The sequence below is a fragment of the Paroedura picta genome, chromosome 7 (assembly GCF_049243985.1).
Source record: "Paroedura picta isolate Pp20150507F chromosome 7, Ppicta_v3.0, whole genome shotgun sequence".
Taxonomy (NCBI): domain Eukaryota; kingdom Metazoa; phylum Chordata; class Lepidosauria; order Squamata; family Gekkonidae; genus Paroedura; species Paroedura picta.
In genome coordinates this window covers 43,228,968-43,250,151 of record NC_135375.1, presented here as the reverse complement: position 1 = coordinate 43,250,151, position 21,184 = coordinate 43,228,968, and the positions used below count along the sequence as shown (strand labels likewise).

Genomic DNA, 21,184 nt, shown 5'->3' with positions numbered 1-21,184 from the left:
GGAAAGTGGGATGGATTTCTTTAAAATAGATACATAAATGGATATCTATGCCTAGCATACTGCAATTAAATAACAGTCCACTGCTAACTGCAATGTTCTACAAAGAACAAAAAGTCTAACAGAAGTAAATAGGTAAATCAATGTCTTCATAATACTTAAGGATAAATTCTTAAAACATACAAAACATTAAGCCTTGAGTCAAGAGGAGAAGTAAGGGATATAATTATTGTAATAAATAAATAATTATTACAGCTTGTTTTTACAAACTGAATGGTCCAAAAGTCAACAAACAGTATAACTAAATTTAAACTACCTCATGCTGAGAAGATCAATTTCAGTTAAGCACCAAGATGCACTATACTGGTCGCTTAAGAGCTTAGGGGCTGTTGACCAGCTCTGAAAGATGCTTAGAACTAGCCTAGCTGTTTCCCTGGTGATGCTATGATGTCAACATTCCATTTGCATGACCCATGACAGAAATCAAAACTTGTATTAGTAAAAAATCTGTAATAAAATTATCTTTAATTTACAGCATATGAATTACTGTTTAGGGTGATTCTCACTGCTGCTGGAGGGTGGTCAGATATGTCCTTTTAGCACTATTAGGTTCTAGTTCCTCATTTATTTGCATGGGAGAAGAGCATATAATGAAGTATGTAGGCTTGGAGCATTTCCCAGGCCATTTTTCAAACAGACAATTTATGATTGGGGTATAATAACGTCCTTTGGATTTCTGCCACACTATCAGCTATACAAGAACTTTTGGTATTAATGGGCACCTCTCTTCCTTAGGAATATAAGCACACTGTTTAATGGAACTTTGACTAGCATTCTTATTGGCATTCATGACATTGAGGACTGCATGGAAAAGAAAGTGAGCATTTGCTGATCACTTGTTTTCATGCTATTTTGGTTTCGTGTTCTTGAGAACTGACAGCACCATACCATATTTGCAGTTATTATGAGGATACTTGGCAAAGTGAGTAACAGAAATGCTCTTGAAGTTGCATTCTCTATAATTCATATATTTTCCAACATTTTATTAAAGAAAAAAAATAGCACTAAAGCAGTTAACATGTCATAAATCATGTTAATACTAGTAATATAGCTTCTGCTGCTATGTATAAAATCAGGTTTCAATCTATTTCAATAGTTTATTAAAAGAAGAGAGGAAACTGGTTGAATGTCTTTTCCCATCCCATGGGTATGTTAAATTGGTCATTAAGGCTATCTGCCAACGTCTTTCAACCATTCAGCCAAATTAAAGAATGACCTATTTTTCCAACATTTTGCCAATATGACTGACAATAATCAATTGCCAACTAATGTACCATGTTGTCTTGTTATATCTTTCTATCCTACAGAACAATTAACATTTTATAACCCAATTATATATTGAAAATTCTTTTAAAAAGTCAATCTATATATTTTCATTCTCATGTTCCATAAACAAGACTAGAGATCCTTGCATATACCATCCAGAGTTACCCTCATTGCCACAGAACACTGAGAGCAGTTAAGCAAAGACACACACACACAAAGGGATACTGAGAGATGACCAGCTCAGACTTCTATGAGCACATGGTATCCAGCTGTGGCTCCCTCTGAGTTGGGGAATTCATGGAGATTTGGGGAGCGGAGCCTGGAGAGTGGGGTTCAGGGAGTGGAAGGAGTTCAGCAAGGTGTAATACCATAGATCAGGGTCAACCTTTTGAGCAGCCATTTTCTCAAAGGAAATGATCTCAGTCATCTGGAGGTCAGTCATAATTCTGTGAGTTATCCAAGCCCACCTGGGATTTGCCAACACTAGATTGCAGTTTTGCATCTGGGGTGTCACATTTCAGAATAGTAATTTCCTTCCCCTTAGTTTGTTCTATGTAAACAATAAAATATTCTGCTATCGGACCATAGATAATTAGATAATAGGACATAAAATAAAAAATAAAAAGCTATTCAAAAAAAGAAAAAAAAACATGTACAACCACATTTCTAGAGTTAATTTACAGGTACTCTGGTAAAATTTACTTCACAGTTGGGTTTACAACTGATTTAAATAAGAAACAATGGACATTTGGCATTTAATATAGGGAATAGGGCCTATTTGAGCAGAACGCCTGTACAGAAGCAGATGCACTGGTTGCCAGTTTGTTTCCTGATCTGGTTCAAGGTTTTGGTATTAACTTTCAATGCTATATGCGGCTTGGGCCCTGCATAGTTGAGGGACCGCCTACCTCCTTATGTCCCCTGCAGGGCACTTTGCTCTGCGGGTAAGAATCTGCTGATGATCCCAGGACCCCGGGAGGCATGCCTGGCCTCGACATGAGCCAGGGCCTTTTCAGTCCTGGCCCCTACCTCATAAAATGAGCTCCCTGAAGAGCTGTGGGCCCTGTTGGAGCTCTCTGAGTTCTGCAGGGCCTGCATAATGGAGCTCTTCTGCCAGGTGTTTGTCTGAGGCTGGGTGGTGGACCGGGGGCTAAGATCGGGCCCTTCTCTACGGGAGGGGGGGGGAGGAGGCCAGTATTAGACTAACCTGGTTCCCCAGACTGTTCCACTCTATGCCCAATTATCCATCCGCTCCTTTCTGCCCATCCAGTGAGCCTGTGTGGGAATAGTTTTACTCATTGTGACTGAGTCACTGTTTATGGGGTTTTTAATGGGGAATTTTAATGGTTTTAATGTATTGATTTGTATTGAAATACTGTGAACTGCTGCGAGCCAGTTTCTGAGAGTAGCAGTCATACAAATCGTAACAATAACAATGACAATGACAATGACTGTGTTAGAGATAAACTTGTCACTGTTGTTAATATAGTAACTTCTTTCTTTTTTTTTAATTGGGGCAGACCCATACTATAGTCAGTCCACTCAAAGTAATATTGCTGTAAATTGTAATGGGGGTGTATCTTGAGGACTGTACATTACTACTAATATGAAACTGGAAAAAAATCAGAGACTATCCTACTAGTGTGGAGTACTATAATTTCATAAAAACAAAGCCAGCTTGGTATAGTGGTTAGGAGTGCAGACTTCTAAACTGGCAAGCCAGATTTGATTCTGCGCTCCCCCAGATGCAACCAGCTGGGTGACCTTGGGCTCGCCATAGCACTGATAAAGCTGTTCTGACCAAGCAGTAATATCAGGGCTCTCTCAGCCTCACCTACCTCACAGGGTGTCTGTTGTGGGGAGAGGAAAGGGAAGGCGAACTTTGAGACTCCTTCTGGTAGAGAAAAGCGGCATATAAGAACCAACTCTTCTTTTTCTTCTTGTACAATGCAACATATTCTAGCAATATAATTATGTTTTGCAGTTTTGCTGTGCTAAGGTAACAGAAAAAAAACATTTATGGTTTTGCAGGCAGTAGAATACCATAATGACTCTCTCCTCTGCACACTACTGCGATTTTTTACAAAACAAGGCAGCGTTTTACTTTCAGTCTGATTTATCTCTGTCTTTCTAAAAGCTTTAAATCAGCCTCATTAATATTCTTTGTCCAAGACAAATGCCAAATACTGCTGCACAGAAAAGCCCTCAAGTCTGTGCTGAGCTAAACATTAATTCCTACCGTAATCATTCGTCATCTTACTAGTTTGCCTGGCAGTTAGCTTAACAGCATGGGAGACACCACAAATACCTGGCTATGAACTTCTTGGAGAAGGCTGTCAGACTTCTTTTGGGATGAAAATCAGAACAGGTAACTTCTGCAAGAGTGATTTTTTTAAAATCAAAAGCTTCCACTGCACACTGTATTCTGTCTGCAAGATACTTTTGTTTACACCTGTCTCTAGGCAACCAGAATGCCTTCTTGCAGACAGGGAAGGGTACTGGAGAACTGAGGGCTGTGTGTTTCACACTGAAATAAGAAATGAACATTTATTATTATTTATTTATTTTAAAGGTTATACCCTATAGTTGGATCTTCTGTGATTCTCATTTGCCAAGTGCAGACTTTTTATCCAGGGCAGAAATCATTATCTGAAACAGAAAGGTAACTTATCTGTTTGTTTAAACATTTATATCCTGCTTTTCCATGGTGATTCATGGTTATTTACAATAATAGTTAAAAACATATGGGGTCTTTGGGGATCTTAGTAGTCTAGAGCAGGAGATAAGAACACAACAATTGCCTAGTTAGAACTGAACTTTGACAACTTTTTCTGGTAGAAACTTTATTAAAAGAGATCAGGTATTAGCTGAAATGGTTCCCCCGAGGAGAATTATGGGGAATTTAAATATATAATAAGCAGTCAGATAACTGCAAGATTTTTTCCACCAGTGTTTACAGAGTACTTTTCCTAGGTAGAAACCATCTTTAAATAAAGATGTCAATTTAACAGAAATTAATTAAAGGATTTTTGTTAAAAAACAATTAAAAACAGACGCACGATTAGATAAGCACAAACACAGATGAAACAAAAGAGGCATGGGATGTGAAAAAGGATTAAGATTTTGGGTCAAAGAAAACTATATTTACCATCTGATGAGAAGTCTGGTAGCAACAGTCCACCATCAAGCTGGGTTTTGCATAGGGTCGAAACCAAACAGGACAACAGAAATGGCTTATCTCTGCTCTCTTTTTATACTGAATGTTGTACCTTGGGGTCCAGAGGCAGGGGACAGAAATCGTAAGATGTCACTGGTCTCAAACTTTGTTCTGCTGCTTCAGACCAACATGGCAACCCACCTAAAACAATATCCAAAAGCCTTCTCTGGATCTTGGTTGATAGCTTTGCATGTATATAGATGTCCAAGCAGAAACCTGTCTGTGCATAAATAACCATGTGTATCACATGACAAAAGGTTTTTTATTATGTCACTAGTGTTTTTAGGTAGACCCCATTTAGGTGCAAACCAAGATGCTTTATTTACTACAGCAACCAATTAGTACACAAAGTTGTTAGGAAAATGCACGACTTTCACAATGGGGAAATTGATTGAAATAGATGTCCATACTAATACTTATGGGTATTTTTGTCAGCACTTTCCAAAAAATTAACATCCCTCTGAATAGAATACTTGTTCTGTTTGAGCTTCAGATGAGCAGATGTAAATCTAACCTTTGAATTATGATAAACAAACATTTGTAATTGTTGTTTTCTGTTGGCTTGAAAACACATTTTCTGCCCTCCACACAGGTACCTTGACTTGCAGGAAGGGCATATTCAAACCACTTCCCCCATGCTTTATAATGTTTGTCATCCTGAAGGAGTATACTCAAATGTTTGCTTCTTTCCCAATATAATTTACTGCATTACTTTGGTTTTATAGTTTTCTTTTTGTAAATGTTTATAAGCTATAACAGCTATCTGCAAACAGTCTCCTCATAATGGCATATTGGATATTATGTGTTTTAAATAAGAAGTCCAGACATGTTGATAAGGAGGGAGAAAAAGTCTGATCAGAGTCTGAGGCTCTTTAGAATAATATAAATCTTTGAATATGCCAGCTAATCTCATTTTTCATAGCTCCACAGGCCTCAAAAATGATAACTCCCAAATCTACCAAAATTTTTAAGATCCACAACAAGAGGCTCTTTCACACAGATGGACTTTTGTATATTGTGTACCTAAGAAAAGTCACTAGAGGCTTGGCTTGGGTTTCAAAGAGTGACATTCTGTTCATCTTGAGCCCTGTACTTTGGAATCTGATGTGATATATTTAGTTTAGAAATGAACAGATGGGCTGCTCAGATTGAGCTTTTGTACTTTAGAGTCCCACAAATATTAAAATTATTGTTTGAATGATGACTGAGTGTATCCTTAGAAAACTAGAGCTGGGCTTTCCTGTGCTTAGATGAAAATGCAGTGTTACCACAATGAGATTTTGCCCTTATAAGAAAAACAGTCTGGCTACAGTCTTTCTCTTTTGCTTTTGTTAACAGTAGCTATTGATACCCTATACAGACTTGGCTAAAATTAATATATTTTTGTAATCAGTTAGAAGGAATGTGTTGTCAGTTATTATGATTATCCCTTTTCAGACAAACTCCATTTTGCAACAAAAGAGGGAAATTGGAGATAAAAATAATCCACACATTTCCCCAAGATTCTTCAAGTTCTGTTGGAGCTTTTCTTCTGACAAATAAAAATGAACAATCCCTCCTCTGCTAAAGTTACTATAGGGGGAAAAATACCCTGTTTACTCCAGATGTATTGCCAGTCTTTGGAAGGTTCAATATATTCACGATTGGATTAGAGGTTTTACCTACTTGGCTTATACTGATCATTTTTCAGTGCTTCATTTTTTTGTATCTTTCAGCAATTTTAATCTGTGTGCATCATTCTTCTCTTACCAGCTCTTAGCCATTTTCAAACACTTTTCCTGTGTTTTCTCACCATCTGAGGTAGGAATGCATGGTGAGGAAAGCTAGTGTATGGGTAAAATATTATGTATGGAATTCTGTGATTTTATAATTGCCATAATATAATTGGATCCACACATTCTGGGGAAATCTTCTCTGTGATGGCTGCATGTTTGATTCAGTACAGTCACTTGAAAATATTCTAAAATATGCAAAGAGTTGTTTGGGTAGCAACAGGTGTTAAAAGTACACAGGCTGGGGCAGGTCATGTTTAACAGGCTGATTTTATTAAACTGGGAGGCTTATCAATTAAAAATGGGCAAATATAAAATACTTAACTAGGATACATAGCTAGCAGCTGCCCTAGATAAGGAGAGATTGCTTACAACTATTTTAAGTTTTATTGGTGTCCAGCTCTGCTAACTAGAATTCAATAAATATAAAATGAAAGTTAGTATTGGTAGGGGAGTGACTTTTTTGCTGCTAATGACAGAGAGGCACTCAACTCACATGCATAGTCATCTACGGATTCAAATGTGTAGCCATGTTGGTCTGAAAGGTGCTACTAGACTTTGATTTTATAGTCATCTATGGTTTTCCTGGTGAAATTCCTTTTTTTTTTCAATAGAAAGTTTGCAGGTTATGTTTTCTACTTTCTTGGCAGTAGTTTTTCTGTCCATTCTAGCAAATCTGTTCATGGGCAGAAGGCAGAGAGATGCATAGATAGCTATCATATATTCTAACAAATCTAGGAGGGAAAGTGGTATGGTATAGCCTGAGCTCATCAGATCTCAGAAGCTAGGCAGAGTCTGTTATTGGAAGGGAGACCACCAAGGAAGACTCTGTAGAAGAAAGCTTCTTGTAGAAGAAAGCAATAGCAATTTGCATGTGCTTCTCACTTGCCTTAAAAGTCCCCTGCTGGGGTTGCCATAAATTGGCTGTGACATGGTAGCACTTTACAAAAAGGGAGGAAAGATGACCCGGGAAACTACAGACCAGTGAGTCTGACCTCTGTTGTGGGGAAGATAATGGAGCAGATATTAAAGGGAGCGATCAGCAAACATCTGGAGGACAATTTGGTGATCCAAGGAAGTCAGCATGGATTTGTCTCCAACAGGTCCTGTCAAACCAACCTGGTTCCCTTTTTTGACCAAGTAACAGGTTTGCTGGATCGTGGAAATTCAGTTGATGTTGTTTACTTGGATTTTAGTAAAGCTTTTGATAAGGTTCCCCATGATGTTCTGATGGATAAATTGAAGGACTGCAATCTGGATTTTCAGATAGTTAGGTGGATGGGAATTGGTTAGAGAACCGCATTCAAAGAGTTGTCAATGGTGATTCAACAGACTGGAGGGAGGTGAGTAGCAGGGTACCTCAGGGCTCGGTGCTCGGTCCGGTACTTTTTAACATATTTATTAATGATCTAGATGCGGGGGTAGAGGGACTACTCATCAAGTTTGCAGATGACACCAAATTGGGAGGACTGGCAAATACTCCAGAAGATAGAGACAGAGTTCAATGAGATCTGAACACAATGGAAAAATGGGCAAATGAGAACAAGGTGCAAATTAATAAAGATAAGTGTAAAGTTCTGCGTCTGGGTAAGAAAAATGAAAAGCATACCTACTGGATGGGGGATACGCTTCTAGGTAACACTGTGTGTGAACGAGACCTTGGAGTACTTGTGGATTATAAACTAAACATGAGCAGGAAGTGTGATGTAGCGGTAAAAAAGGCAAATGCCATTTTGGGCTGTATCAACAGGGGCATCACATCAAAATCACAAGATGTCTTATTTCCATTGTATATGGCACTGGTCAGACCACACCTGGAGTACTGTGTGCAGTTCTGGAGGCCTCACTTCAAGAAGGACGTAGATAAAATTGAAAGGGTACAGAGAGCAACGAGGATGATCTGGGGCCAAGGAACCAAGCCCTATGAAGATAGGTTGAGGGACTTGGGAATGTTCAGCCTGGAGAAAAGGAGGTTGAGAGGGGACATGATAGCCCTCTTTAAGTATTTGAAAGGTTGTCTTGGAGGAGGGCAGGATGCTGTTTCCGTTGGCTGCAGAGGAAAGGACGTGCAGTAATGGGTTTAAACTACAAGTACAATGATATAGGCTAGATATCAGGGAAAAAAATTTCACAGTCAGAGTAGTTCAGCAGTGGAATAGGCTGCCTAAGGAGGTGGTGAGCTCCCCCTCACTGGCAGTCTTCAAGCAAAGGTTGGATACACATTTTTCTTGGATGCTTTAGGATGCTTTGGGCTGATCCTGCATTGAGCAGGGGGTTGGACTAGATGGCTTGTATGGCCCCTTCCAACTCTATGATTCTATGATTCACATAATAAATCTGGACAAATCTGAGGATACTTAGCTGGAGTTGTGAAAAGACAGATCTGTCTGCAAACCTGAAAAAATGCCCCAGGTATGCAAAAAAACCTAAGATCTGGAAAAAATACACTATGGGGTTAGAGAATCCTCAAATTATAGAAGTTGTATCTGTAGCTTTAAGAAACAGCTGCCCTCTGTGCCAGTTGCTAGGCAATCCCAACAGTCAGCATCCCAGACTTGGTTTCTTTCAGTAAAAGTAAGATGAAGGAACAGGGTCTTCTCCAGGGCTGTTTTTGCCTTTGAGGGAGAATTTATCAGGGACAGGTTTGGTAGCAACAACTGGGTAATCCCAGGTTTAAGTCACCAGTCTGCCATGAAAACGGACACTTTCAGCCTAATCTATTTGTAAGGGTGGTTGTAAAAATAACAAGAGGAGAATGTTGTAAACTGCTTAGGGTTCCACTGTGAAGAAAGACAGGGTATAAATGGATAATAAATGTAGCTGAAGATGGGAGGCAGATCAAAGGTAAGCTAGTGAATGGCTGAGGACGAGAATGATACAAGGAATTGAGGTGAGCATGTGGGAATTGCCATGAGGAGGGAAACAGTGTATTTAGGAAGATACTGGGGGAAATGAGGCGCTCCCTGCAAATACATAAAGTATATTGGAATGGGAAGGAAGAAGGAAGCAGGAAAAGGGGACATGCTGAGGAGGCTTTCAAGGGAAGAAAGGAGAATGCAGTGCAGGAGGGGAAAATGAAAGACCCCTGCAAGTCTTTGTGGATCTCTTGTAATATTATAATAGAGGAAAAAGAGATGAAGGAGTTTCAACAGTAACTGTGAAATTATATCCCTATATTCTTAGACATTTCTAAAAGATACTTGCTCAAGCTTTCCCCTTTCAAAGATCTCTACAATGATCTCCAAGTTTTAACACACATTCACTTGTGATCCTCATATTCAATGGATACTGTAATGGTCTTTTCTGACATCTTTTAAAATATTTTCTTATGTTCATGTGTGGGATTTGTTTGGCCCCAGTTATTGCTTTTGCAACTTGGTTTATCAAAAGCAAATATGCTCGTACTTCATGTATCATTCTGAATGATATATCACCCATGAGTGTATTGATAGAAGCAGTAATCCTGATGAAAAAGAGGGAGAATTACTTCCACGCTAGGTTAATCCTGCAAAAAGGAGAGTATCAACCCCTCCTCCTTTTCTATTACTGAGATTATATTGGTATATTAGAGAAGGATATACATGGGAGCAAATCACAATAGAACTCACAAAAGAATAATCCTTATGCTGCACATACAAATGTTCCACTTTGCAATAAACCAGTTAGAGAAGATTGATGTACACTGGGGATAAAAAAAAATACAGCCCTGTATCATGGAAATTTTCAAAAAAAATTGTGCCCCCTCTCCCATGTAAATTATTTCAATGAAGACTCTGTTACTAAATGAATGACAGATTTTTTAATAAAAATTAATGCCATCTACTGCATTCCAGCCATCCCAAATATTAATAGCTTTCTCGAATATCCATTCAAAGCTCAAGTCCTGCAATAGTCCTTTCCTGTGGGAGCTGACCTTATCTGGAATAAGGGACTTTTTAGTGGTTGCTCCCAAACCATGGAATTCCCTGCTTCTGATAGACCGTTTACGCACTGGAAACTTTACTGCTCCAGCTCCTGTGCAGGAGCACAAGTCGGGGATGGATGAGGTGCACCGGGCCAAATGCTCCCCCATGTGGGTGCAAGAAGAGGTGGGGCAACCTGCCATGACTAAAACTCCAACCTGCAGCCTGGCATGAAATCTCTAGTGTGTGAGAGTGATACTGCCACTACAAATCTTCTCAAGCAGTTTAAAGACATTTCTGTTCCAGAACCTTTTTTGTTATCACAGAATGGCACCTTTTGTTTTAATAATGATAATTTTCCTGGTAAATATTTGATTTTTTTGTTATAATGTTAATTATGTTAATTATTACTGCCCCCCTAACACTGCTTCCAGATATGCAGGTTCCCTTTAGTCACCATGCTTAGTAGCCATTGATCAGCTTATCATCCATGAAATCTATACATATTTCCCCAAGACTGTTGTGAAAGAGGGGTGGCCTACAAATCTAATAAAGAAATAAATATTTCTCATATCATGTGACAGACCGTGATGGGAAGTAGCGGTGGCAACAAGCAATTCACAAAACATACCTAAGAGCTGACCCCAATTTTCTCATCCCCAGAGATTAACATTTGGCAGGCAGGAAAGCTGCTTTCCCTTTGATTCACCTCATCACCAAAGGAAGTTTTTTTTTTTTTTTTACACAATTTAAGGCAGCTTTTGCTTCAGTAGGTTAGAAAAGCCTACTTGGCATTATAAGTGCTTCAGCATTGCTTTGGTTTGTTTGTTTTTGCCACATTAGCAGGGATCATGGACAGTAACACAAAATGCTTGCAAGAAACTCAAATGCCATTTAAGCTTCACATGTGAAAATGCCCTTAAAGCTGTTGTTCTTTCCCTGATCTTCTTTAATGGGAGAGAGTGACAGTAAGATAATAAACACCATAAAATCAAATGTGTGAACCTTTTCAGTAATGGGCCTTTACTGTATTAGTATTGATTTGTCAATCTACTCTCATTTATATGTCTGCCTTAACTCTCAATACATTATTTATTTCCTGAAAATTATGATACTTCAATAGGAAATCTTATTTGGAAGAAGAAGGATGAACATTATGTGCAATTTGTGCCTTTCACACTTTCAAAATAAAATTGCTATGGAAATATTGCAACTTTTATATACAGATTTAATGTATGTAGAGACTTTTAATATAAATCTATCTTAAAATATGTCTGAAATACATACAAAAGATCAGGCTTTTTTGAAACTGCTCCACTTGAGCCCATTGATGGAAATTAAATAGGATTATTACATAAATCAGTTCCTTACGACTTTGCTACTGTAGTGGATCTATGTTTTGCCTTGCTGTATCCTGCAACAATTCTGCAAATAACTGAGTAATTAACAGTAGTGTAATATTTGGAGTTGAAAGAGTATAGCTCTGCTTTACTTGAGTCTCAACCAGGCATTATCCTAGGGTTGCCAACCACCAGGTGTTGACTGGTGATATTCTGCTATTACAACTGATCTCCAGGGCTGATTCTGCACTTAATTGGTTTTTTTCCATTGTTGATCCTGCTGAATTCAGATTGATTTGAACCCGGGTCTTCCTCCCCCTCCCCCCAATTGAAACAGAAAGCCTTCTGCACTTGATTGGGGATTCTCAGAGGGGGCAGGGGAGTGGTGATCATGAAGCTAAACTATTTTTCCTGAACTGGCAAGGGGGGAGGGTTGGGTGAAGTCCAACCAGCACTAGTGGTTTATTTCTTCGTTTTGGATTCCCAAGCCAGTAGCAGTCTCTCAGGTTGTAACAAATCTCTGCTGAGAGAAGTGTGGGCTTCTGGGGTGCAGTCACTTTAAAACAGGGAGGGAAGACTTCCAACTAGGAACCAGGAAGTCTTTGAACTGAGACCCTTGCCAATCAGGGAAGTGAATTTTCAAAAAGCAGAAATCTACACTTATACTGGTGGCAGTTTTTCAAATATGGCGGCTTATATCCACTCCTGGATATCATGGGGGAAAGGTGGGGTCACTCTGGATCAATTGTGCATGTTGCAGAGGGAAAATTTAAAGTTCCCCAAATCAAAATGGAAATCGAATTCAGTGCAGAGGGGAGGGATATATTTGGGCCGGGAGTGAATAAAAAACCCCGTGCAAACTCATAGATCAATCCATCTGGAGAAAATGCCTGCTTTGGAAGGTGGCCTCAATGGCATTATACTCTATTCAAGTCTCTGTCGGCAGAGTGTAAATTTGCAAAGAGAAACAAGCATCAGGCCATTTAAAACAATAAAATAGTTTTATTAGGAATAGAAACAACTTTGTAAAGAACGAGGAGAAAAGAGGGTCCTAACTGTCTAATTGTTCTGCTCTTTCTGTCTGTTGTGGAGGCAAACAGGGAGGAAGTGTGCTCAAAGGAGCAGGAAGTCTCCAATAAACCAATCAGGACACTAATCTAACTATGCTAAATAAACAAATCATCTCATGCCCCCTGCTGGATATTCTTCATATGCTTTTGAATCATGAATGCTATAGGTCTTGCATATTTCAACAGTCCCTCCCCTTCCCAAACCTTGCTCTCCTCAGACTCCATCCCCAAAATCTCGTGGTATTTTCTACCCAGAGCTGGCAACCCTAATTTATCCTCGGAAGAAACTTTCCAAGCCCCACTTTCTCCGGGAAAATGCCTAGTCTGATTGCTCAGCATAATAGGGCAAACACCCTACAGGTAGTTTGGCATTCTCTTAGAATTACAACTAATCTACAGATTATAAAATCCCTTGAAGACAATGGCTGCCTTGGAAGGTATTATGCCCTGCTGAGGTCTCGTCCCTCCCTAATCCACGCAGGCTCCCCCCCGACACACATACTCTCTCTCATTTTGAAAGGTGCCTTGAGCTGCTTGTTTGAACAACAAGATGGGGGGGGGGGATTCTGACCCATCTGTAGAATGACTACTCAATTGTGTGAGCCTATCAACAGGGTTGGTAATCAAAGGTATAGCCATAATAAACAAAGAAATAACTTTTCACAGATTCCCAAGTGGCAGATGTTTTTGACATCTTTCGACAATAAACACAATTCCCGAACCTGTTAAATACAAAGTATAGCAATCCATGGTTATTGCACGTCCATATGAAATGCACAGTGGTGAGGATTAGTTTTGCCTAAAGATACTAAAAAAATTGTCTAAAGGCCTTGTAGTGTTCATTTTATATATATATACATGCACACAGATCATTTTAAATTCTGGCAGCTGTTCTACATTGACATGAACAGGGCAGGGGACTGCCTCATTTAAAGGGCAAGATAGCTAACAGGCACACTGGGTAAGCATCACAGTGCTGTAAATACAAGATTTATGTACAGCAATTTGAAGTGAGGTGGTAGCTGAATGGAATTTGGCAGCAGTTGCAGGAAGCACAAATGTAGCCTTTTTGGTAAGCAATAAAAGACTGGGAAAGACTTCAGCATACCATCTAAGGCAGTGGTCCCCAACCTTTTTATCACCAGGGACTGGTCAACGCTTGACAATGTTACTGAGGCCCAGAGGGGTAGTCTTTTGCCAAGGGATGTCGTCGCCGCCACCTGAGGCCCTGCTCCACTTGCTTTCCCACCGGTGCCCTGACTTCCCACCGCCCGTTAGTGAGCACTGTCAGCAGCAGCTGCACAATGCCATGCCAAGGGGGAGCCCCAGCCATGGCGGCCACTGGAGAGCACCAAAGGTGAGCAGCTGGGGAGGAGGATGAGGAGGAGCTTTGGCCCAGTACTGACTGATCCATGGACCGGTACTAGTCCCCGGACTGGGGGTTGGGGACCGCTGATCTAAAGGACACTGATTATTTATGATATTTTCTTGATTCCTAGATTCTGAACAATCATATTATGTCCAAGAACTGTTGCTCCTTTCAAGTCTAACAGAATAATTATGACCTATTCAATGGTATTGTAGTTATAATCCAAAAAAATGTTGACAGTTACTGAAAATTAGTGGCCTCAACTAAGAAATTAGACTGATGGAAAATTATAAATGTTTCAGCACGTCTCAGGTTACCAGCAGATTTTTGAGGAGCTTGTGCTAAGAGCACCCAGGGCAGGAAGCACCAAGGTAGATTTGCAACTTGAATCTGACTCTAGTGCTCTGAATTACTACATTTGGTGAGGAGGAAAGATGGAACCAAGAAAGAAACGTTGGCTTTTCAGAGCTGTTTGTGTGACTGACTTTCAAGAATGAATAGAAAAGCCCACAACCATGTAGTAGATTAGGACCGAGATTCATTTTCAAACTCCCATTCCACCATAAATGAGCCTCTTGTGGCACAGAGTGGTAAGGCAGCAGACATACAGTCTGAAAGCTCTGCCCATGAGGCTGGGAGTTTAATCCCAGCAGCTGGCTCAAGGTTGACTCAGCCTTCCATCCTTCCGAGGTCGGTAAAATGAGTACCCAGCTTGCTGGGGGGTAAATGGTGATGACTGGGGAAGGCACTGGCAAACCACCCCTGATTGAGTCTGCCATGAAAACGCTGTAGGGCGTCACCCCAAGGGTCAGACATGACCCAGTGCTTGCACAAGGGATACCTTTACCTTTACCTTATTCCACCATAAAAGCTTGCGGGTGACTATGGGCCCCTAACAGACTCTCAGCCTAACCTAATTAACCATTTTGTTGTGATACTAAAATGCAGAAAACAACAATGTAAGCAGGACTTCAACTGCACCAGGATTTTCAAAACACAGGAAGTAAGTACTCTGGAACATTTCAATGACACAAAAATAAGCCTAACTATGGTTAGAGAATCCATTCCACAAATAGAGAATAATCAGCACTCTCAGGAAACACCACTTTTGTAGTTCATTACAAAGCTGAATTGGAGGGAGTGCTTATTGGAGAAGCCCTTCAACCTGTTTTCAATGCATTACCTTGTCCACTTTATCTTAGTAACAACATCTGGAATAAGTTTTGATTTCCAGGCATTCTGGCAATGCATTAATTGCCACTGGACTGAGAAACTGAAGGCTCTTTCCTATTCAGCAGATTGTTACTTGCAACTAAATCCTCAGAACATATGCTTACTATTTGATACCAAGGAGCTGTTACAACAAAATTCTTTTAAAATTCCAGCATTGCCCTAACTGAAGGGAATGAATCATGCAATACAATGAATGACCACCATGCAATCAAGAAAGGGATCCTCTTGAATAGCCTGCATACATTTTATTCCTAGATTCTGAACAATCATATTATGTCCAAGAACTTATACACAGTGTTTGAAGTCTAGAGATCAAAACTGGGAAACATTTTCAATGAAAGATGGTACACAGCAGGTTCCCTCAGCATGTGACGTCCTGCTTCTATTGAATAAATGTGCACCTGCAGACTTGTCTATGTACATTACTGTCACTTGGACAAAAATGGCTGCTGATCTGAAGGCAACAGTCTGGCTCAGACTTTACCAGCATGAGAATAGAATAATTTTCCTGTACACTAACCTGAGACAATGTCTGGCGATCATTAAAGTGTATCTACACAATGTATTGGTTTATTTTCTGCAATTATGATAATTTAGCATTTCGGTTTTTTACCAGAATCCCTAACAACTGAAAGGATCTTATACTGTGGCCTGGGGGTTAGAGTCACTTTTCCTCTAACTTGGCCTTAGACTGATGGCACGCACCCTCCAACTCTGGGTTTGCTAACTCTACCTTGGGAAATTCCTGGCGATTCAAGGGTAGATTCTGGGGAGGGAAGAGCTTGGGGAAGGGTGGGAGAACATTAACAATGTCATGCTATGGAGTGCCCCCTTCATAGCTGCTATTTTCTTCAGGGAAACTGATTTCTGCAGTCTGGAGAAATGGTTAACTATGGTTAACTATGTCATGAATATAGATTCAAATGGGTAGCCATGTTGGTCTGAAGCAGAACAACAAAACAAAATCAGAGACCAGTGGCACCTTTAAGACCAACAAAGATTTATTCAAGGTGTGAGTTTTCGAGTGCAAGCACTGGACATTGATTTTGTTTTGTTATGTCATGAATATAGATGTTGAATAGAAGAGGGACTAGTACGCATCCCTCTTTAACTCCTTTCCTTGTATTGATTTGATTTGAGTGATGCCCTTGGATACTGCATTTAACTCTCATATTAGTATTTTCATATAATGCTTTTATCAAAAGGAATAATTTTTTATTCTTCAACATTACAACACCCTACGTTTTGATTAACCTGGAAGGAAAATTCAGGACCTGCAGTTGCATAATGAATATGCTTATGTAATGAAGGGCAACAGGAGACCGCTGAACATGTTCTTTTGGGCTGCAAATTATACAATCCCATAAAAATTCCTTTAACTTCAATTTTGTCAGATTGTCCCTGCATTTTGAGGAAACAATGTCTCACTTATCTGGCAAGATATTCACAGAGACCTTACAACCAAGAATGCTAAATCTCCTTGGCTAACTAGCAGAGTGTGAAACAACAGTTCTATCGGTACATAATGTATTTTATCAATTTCCCCTGCATATATGTTGTGGGTTTTAATTATTGTGATTCTGTAACAGTTTCTTTGAAAACACTCAACCATATAAAATTTGGATCCTAATGCAGAGGATTGAAGTGATTTTAATGCTTCTGTATGATTGTAGTACTTTTGTATGGCCATGAATTAACTTGACCAGGAAACAGCTAGCGTTGCCAGCTCTGGGTTGGGAAATACTTGGAGACTTTGCAGGCGGAGCTGAAAGTAGGTGGATTGGGGATGGGGAGGGACCTTGGTGTTTTATAATAGTATGGAGTCCACCCTTCAAAGCAGACATTTTATCCAGGAGAAACTCATTGTTTTATTTATAATTTATTGATTCATAATGTAATGTAATGTATATACTGCCCATTCAAAATGGAGTTGTCTCTGAAGAGGACCTGTATTTCTGGGGAATCCCCAGGTCCCACCTGGGGACTGTCACTCAAGTTCTTTATTCAGATCTTCTTTGTAATGCAGAAACTTGTGTTGCCAGAACCAGTCTTTGGATTGGGCATCACTGTAGAGAAAAGCAGCATATAAGAATCAACTCCTCCTCCTCCTGGGTGGTTGTGGTTTTCTTGCATATCACATGGACTGGTCTTGCTGACTCCTTGTCCCATTGAGCTCTGAGCCTGCAACCCTAAACTGGTATATTTCCATGACTTCCACAGAACTCAAGGCCATGCAAATCAGCAACAAAAAAATTCTTGTTTGTTCTTCTGTGGGAGTCTAAGAGGCAGATGGCTTTTTCACTGAGCTTGGCTCACAGACAAGCAAAACCAATTACTATATATTTCCGGCATGCTGAAAAAAATACTTTTGTAGGCTAAGGTAACTTTAACTTTCTGAATTCGATGATACTTTTAAAAGGGAGTAAAATTCCAATAGGCTTAAGGGAAAAATTCTCCTCCCAGCAAATGTCTACGAAACAGGCCTGTTGTTTTAATCCTCCAAAATACCAGTTCTACCCAAATTCAACACCAGACCATCAATTCCAATCAGACATTAAACTGGAAAAAGTACAAAATTGTTCCAGTAACTCTGGCAAGGCAAACATTAATGCAATTACAAAAAAAAAAAAAAGCAAATTAATTCCTACCCCTGAAGATGAATAAATGACTGTGCTGAGAATCTGTAAAAGGTGCGAATCCCTGGGCCTTTGTGTGATACCCAAGTTGACATCCCAATATTCTTAATTGTGGGGAAAAAGAAGTTGGCAATAACCAACTAAGAGCAAATCAAACTCTGCACAAAGCAAACCTATCAAAATGGCCTCAAACCTGCCATGTGACAGGAGTAGAGTTTTCCCCAGGCTATGTCTTACCTTAGGAATATAAAAGAGCTATATGCAATAAAGGTATTTTGATTCTAATACAAAAGAGCAAGGGTTCAGTAGCACCTTAAACACTAACAACATTTGTGGCTGGGTAGGAGTTTTTGTGAGTCATTGCTCACTTCTTCAGATACCCTGTCACTAATATTGTTAACCTTTAAGATAGTACTGGATCTTGCTCTTTCCTACCGCTGCAGACTGACTAACATGGCTATCCATCTTGATTTAAGTCTTACCTTAGTCTTTCATTTACATCTGTGGCTGGACTGGAATGCCTCATATTAATTCATCTCGCCATGTTTGTCCCCACAGCTCAAGAAGCCTTTGCAACGGCCTCAAGGCTAAAGGAGAAGGAAGAGGAAGCTTTGTTAAGCTTCATAAGAAGAAATCTGTTCAAGCTTTTCATGGCATGGAGCTAAATAGCACCACCTGATCATTGTTGCAGATCAAACTGATTTGGAAGTGACAATTACAGAGGCCAGATTAAAAGCTGGTAACTCTAATGTCAGATCTTTTTAAAGAAAGAAAAAAATCCTTGAAACATCTTGATGAGGGCTGTCCAAGGTACATTCTGCACACATCATTTTTAAATATTATAAGAGCCACTGATCCTAAATCTATCCTTATTCAGACCCTGTCCTTGGATCTGCAAATGTCTTCATTCCTGATTCTGAAGTGTGATTACTGAGGGCCATTCTGCACAAGGACCAATGTTGCCAAGTGTTTTCAGAATGCAGAAATGCTATATTAAATAGTGGAATTTTGTCATTCCGCATACCTTTATTTTTAGTGGAATATAGAAGTCCCAGTAGCATTGTATTCATTCCTCACATGTTTCCAATCTCGCTGGAATCGCAACAAAGGAAGCGATATTTTTCTGTGCTCCTTCCAGCCCCTGGCCGTCAATCAAACGGAACAGCCAATGGACGGTTGTGTTCATGTTCCTAAAAAGCCCCTTTCCCTTTAAGAACTGTTTTTTAAAACGCAAACACACCCGTTGCAACGAATCTGTGTTCAATCATTGTTTCAGAAAGACCTTTTTTGCTGGCGTAGTAGCTGGTGATTAATTGTTTACACACTCCTCAAGTAAAAAAAAAGATGGGTGCGATGGGTGCGATGGGTGTGACTTGTAGCCGAAATTACGGGCAGTGCCGAACAGGGGGCTGTGTTGTGCTTGGGAACTTCAAAGACACTTGCAGTATGGAGCTTTGTTTAACTTGTAATCACATCTGTGGTGGGACTTTAGCCGGAGAAGCCTCGCTCGTTCGTTGCTTTTGCCGGTCTAAGGGAAACAAATGGCGATCGCTTCTCCGGATGTTCAGGGGGCGAGAGCGGGGGAGGGACATTCTTTCTACCGCTACATTGAGAATGCACATGTCTTTCACTGATGTGTAGCAGCTTGTGCTCAAAAGTGTAGCGATTTTTTCAGGGGAATCCACTTTTCCCGATTTCCCGAAAAGCGCTACAATGAAGCGATTTTTGCAGGAGTGTTACAGATTGTGTGCGACGTCATGCAGAATGTTGAATTAGTAGTGTTTACCAAAGACTTCTGCTACATTTAAGCCGTGCGGAATGGCCCTGAGTGCTCCTTTTTCACCAAAAGCTGGCATTTATTTATTTTATTCTGCACAAGCTTGGGAAGCTGATCTGCTCATGTTGTTACCCCCTTACACACACCCTGGAAAGTAAAAGAAGATGACCTATCAGCAGGTTTTGAGAGCAGAGAAAGAGGAGGGAAGCCTTTTGGAAACCATTTTCTCTTTGAACGTATTCAAATATAAACAGATGAGCGGTCAAATAAGCAAAAACAGCAAAGCAGATTTCTCAAAGTTGCACCATGTCACTGAAAGATCCAGGATGGTAATTTAAGGGGGGAGGGGTCCTCCATTAAAAAGAAGTTTAGTGCTTACAGGAAATAAAGATTCATTTTTACTTCTGATATTAACACTGAGCCCTGACACTAAGAAGAACACAAGAAATAACACAAGAAATTTCTATTCTGTAATTATTAGCCAAGATGAAGGCTGGAAAACCTTTCACTAAAACAGAAAGCCAGAAGTGAAAGCAGAGCTTCCTTAGAGTTTCAAAGCTGAGCCCATTAAAATGAACCAATTAGCAGAGACCTCTGCAAAGTCAGTGCTGAAGGTATGGCTGGGGGGATGGGGAGAAAAAAATCTGAAAGAGACAGTACCTCTCCTCCCAGAAGAGTGTGTGATGGGTGTGCATCTCTCTGATTAAATGGAGAAAATCCATGGATACCTCCGTTAGTAAGTAGAGTGAATCCATGGTTAATCTTGAACAGTACAGATTGAGGGGGGGGGGGAAGTAAGCAGCATCAAAGTGGAGATCAGGGTCAGGTGTAGATTGATTGTTTTAACCAAGTGTCCAGGTCTTTCCAATCTTCTGTCCAGGAGTGTGGACTGAGCCTCCCCACCCTCAAGATTTCCCCAATTTACTTTGCCACCATCTGAGGCAGGACATCTGAGCTGGTGTGGCAAGAACTTAACAGAGACCCCCCCGGAGGCATGGGTGGTTCCCTGAAGCTCTTGCCACAGCCCTGCCCAAAGAGCAATGAAATGTGGTACGGTGATGCGGCTGGCCCCAGGCCTGTGAAGATGCCAGGTGAAGAGACAGCCCTCCTCTGAGGACCAGGCTGCCAGAGAAGCCTGGCTGGGCCTGGGAGAAGCTCCTGGGGAGGGGGAGGGGATGCAGGGAAGATGTGGGAGAAGAGGGCAGGGTTAATAAAAGATTGGGAGGAGGGACCCAGGGAGGAGGAGGCTAAAAGAGCAAGAGGGAAGAAGAGGAAGAGAGCAGAAGGCCCCAAAGAAGTGAGCGAGAAAGAGAAAAGCAGAAGGAAGCAAGCAGATGAGAGGAGGAGACCAGGCAGGGGACTAACTGAAGAAGAAGCACAGGAGAGTGGACAAACAGGGGAACCCTTGGTGAGGACCTCTGCTAGCCTAGCTAAGGCCAAACCATCCCAGCCCAACCTGGTCACCTTCCACTGAAGGGCACCAGCAAGGTCCTGGGGGCCAAACTGCAAGGGCTGGCTGAGGAGGCTGTCTCCAAGAGTGCCTCA

General features: G+C 40.6%; 2 protein-coding genes across 4 annotated transcripts in view; one reads left to right on the top strand and one right to left on the bottom strand.

Annotated features, from left to right (window-relative positions):
- FAM81B (family with sequence similarity 81 member B) overlaps positions 1-3,763 on the bottom strand; it is a 35,537-nt gene extending 31,774 nt beyond the window's left edge. The window contains exon 1 of one of the 3 annotated variants that reach the window (XM_077347639.1): positions 3,632-3,763. The gene's annotated coding sequence lies outside the window, so the exon portion shown is untranslated. Of the gene's footprint in view, positions 1-313; positions 431-3,631 lie in introns of those variants that run through there. The other 2 variants (XM_077347640.1, XM_077347638.1) reach the window with 2 other exon arrangements.
- MCTP1 (multiple C2 and transmembrane domain containing 1) overlaps positions 3,622-21,184 on the top strand; it is a 253,452-nt gene continuing 235,889 nt past the window's right edge. Inside the window, exons 1-3 of the mRNA XM_077347620.1 lie at positions 3,622-3,691; positions 3,896-3,985; positions 18,421-18,672. The gene's annotated coding sequence lies outside the window, so the exon portion shown is untranslated. The remainder of the gene's footprint in view (positions 3,692-3,895; positions 3,986-18,420; positions 18,673-21,184) is intronic.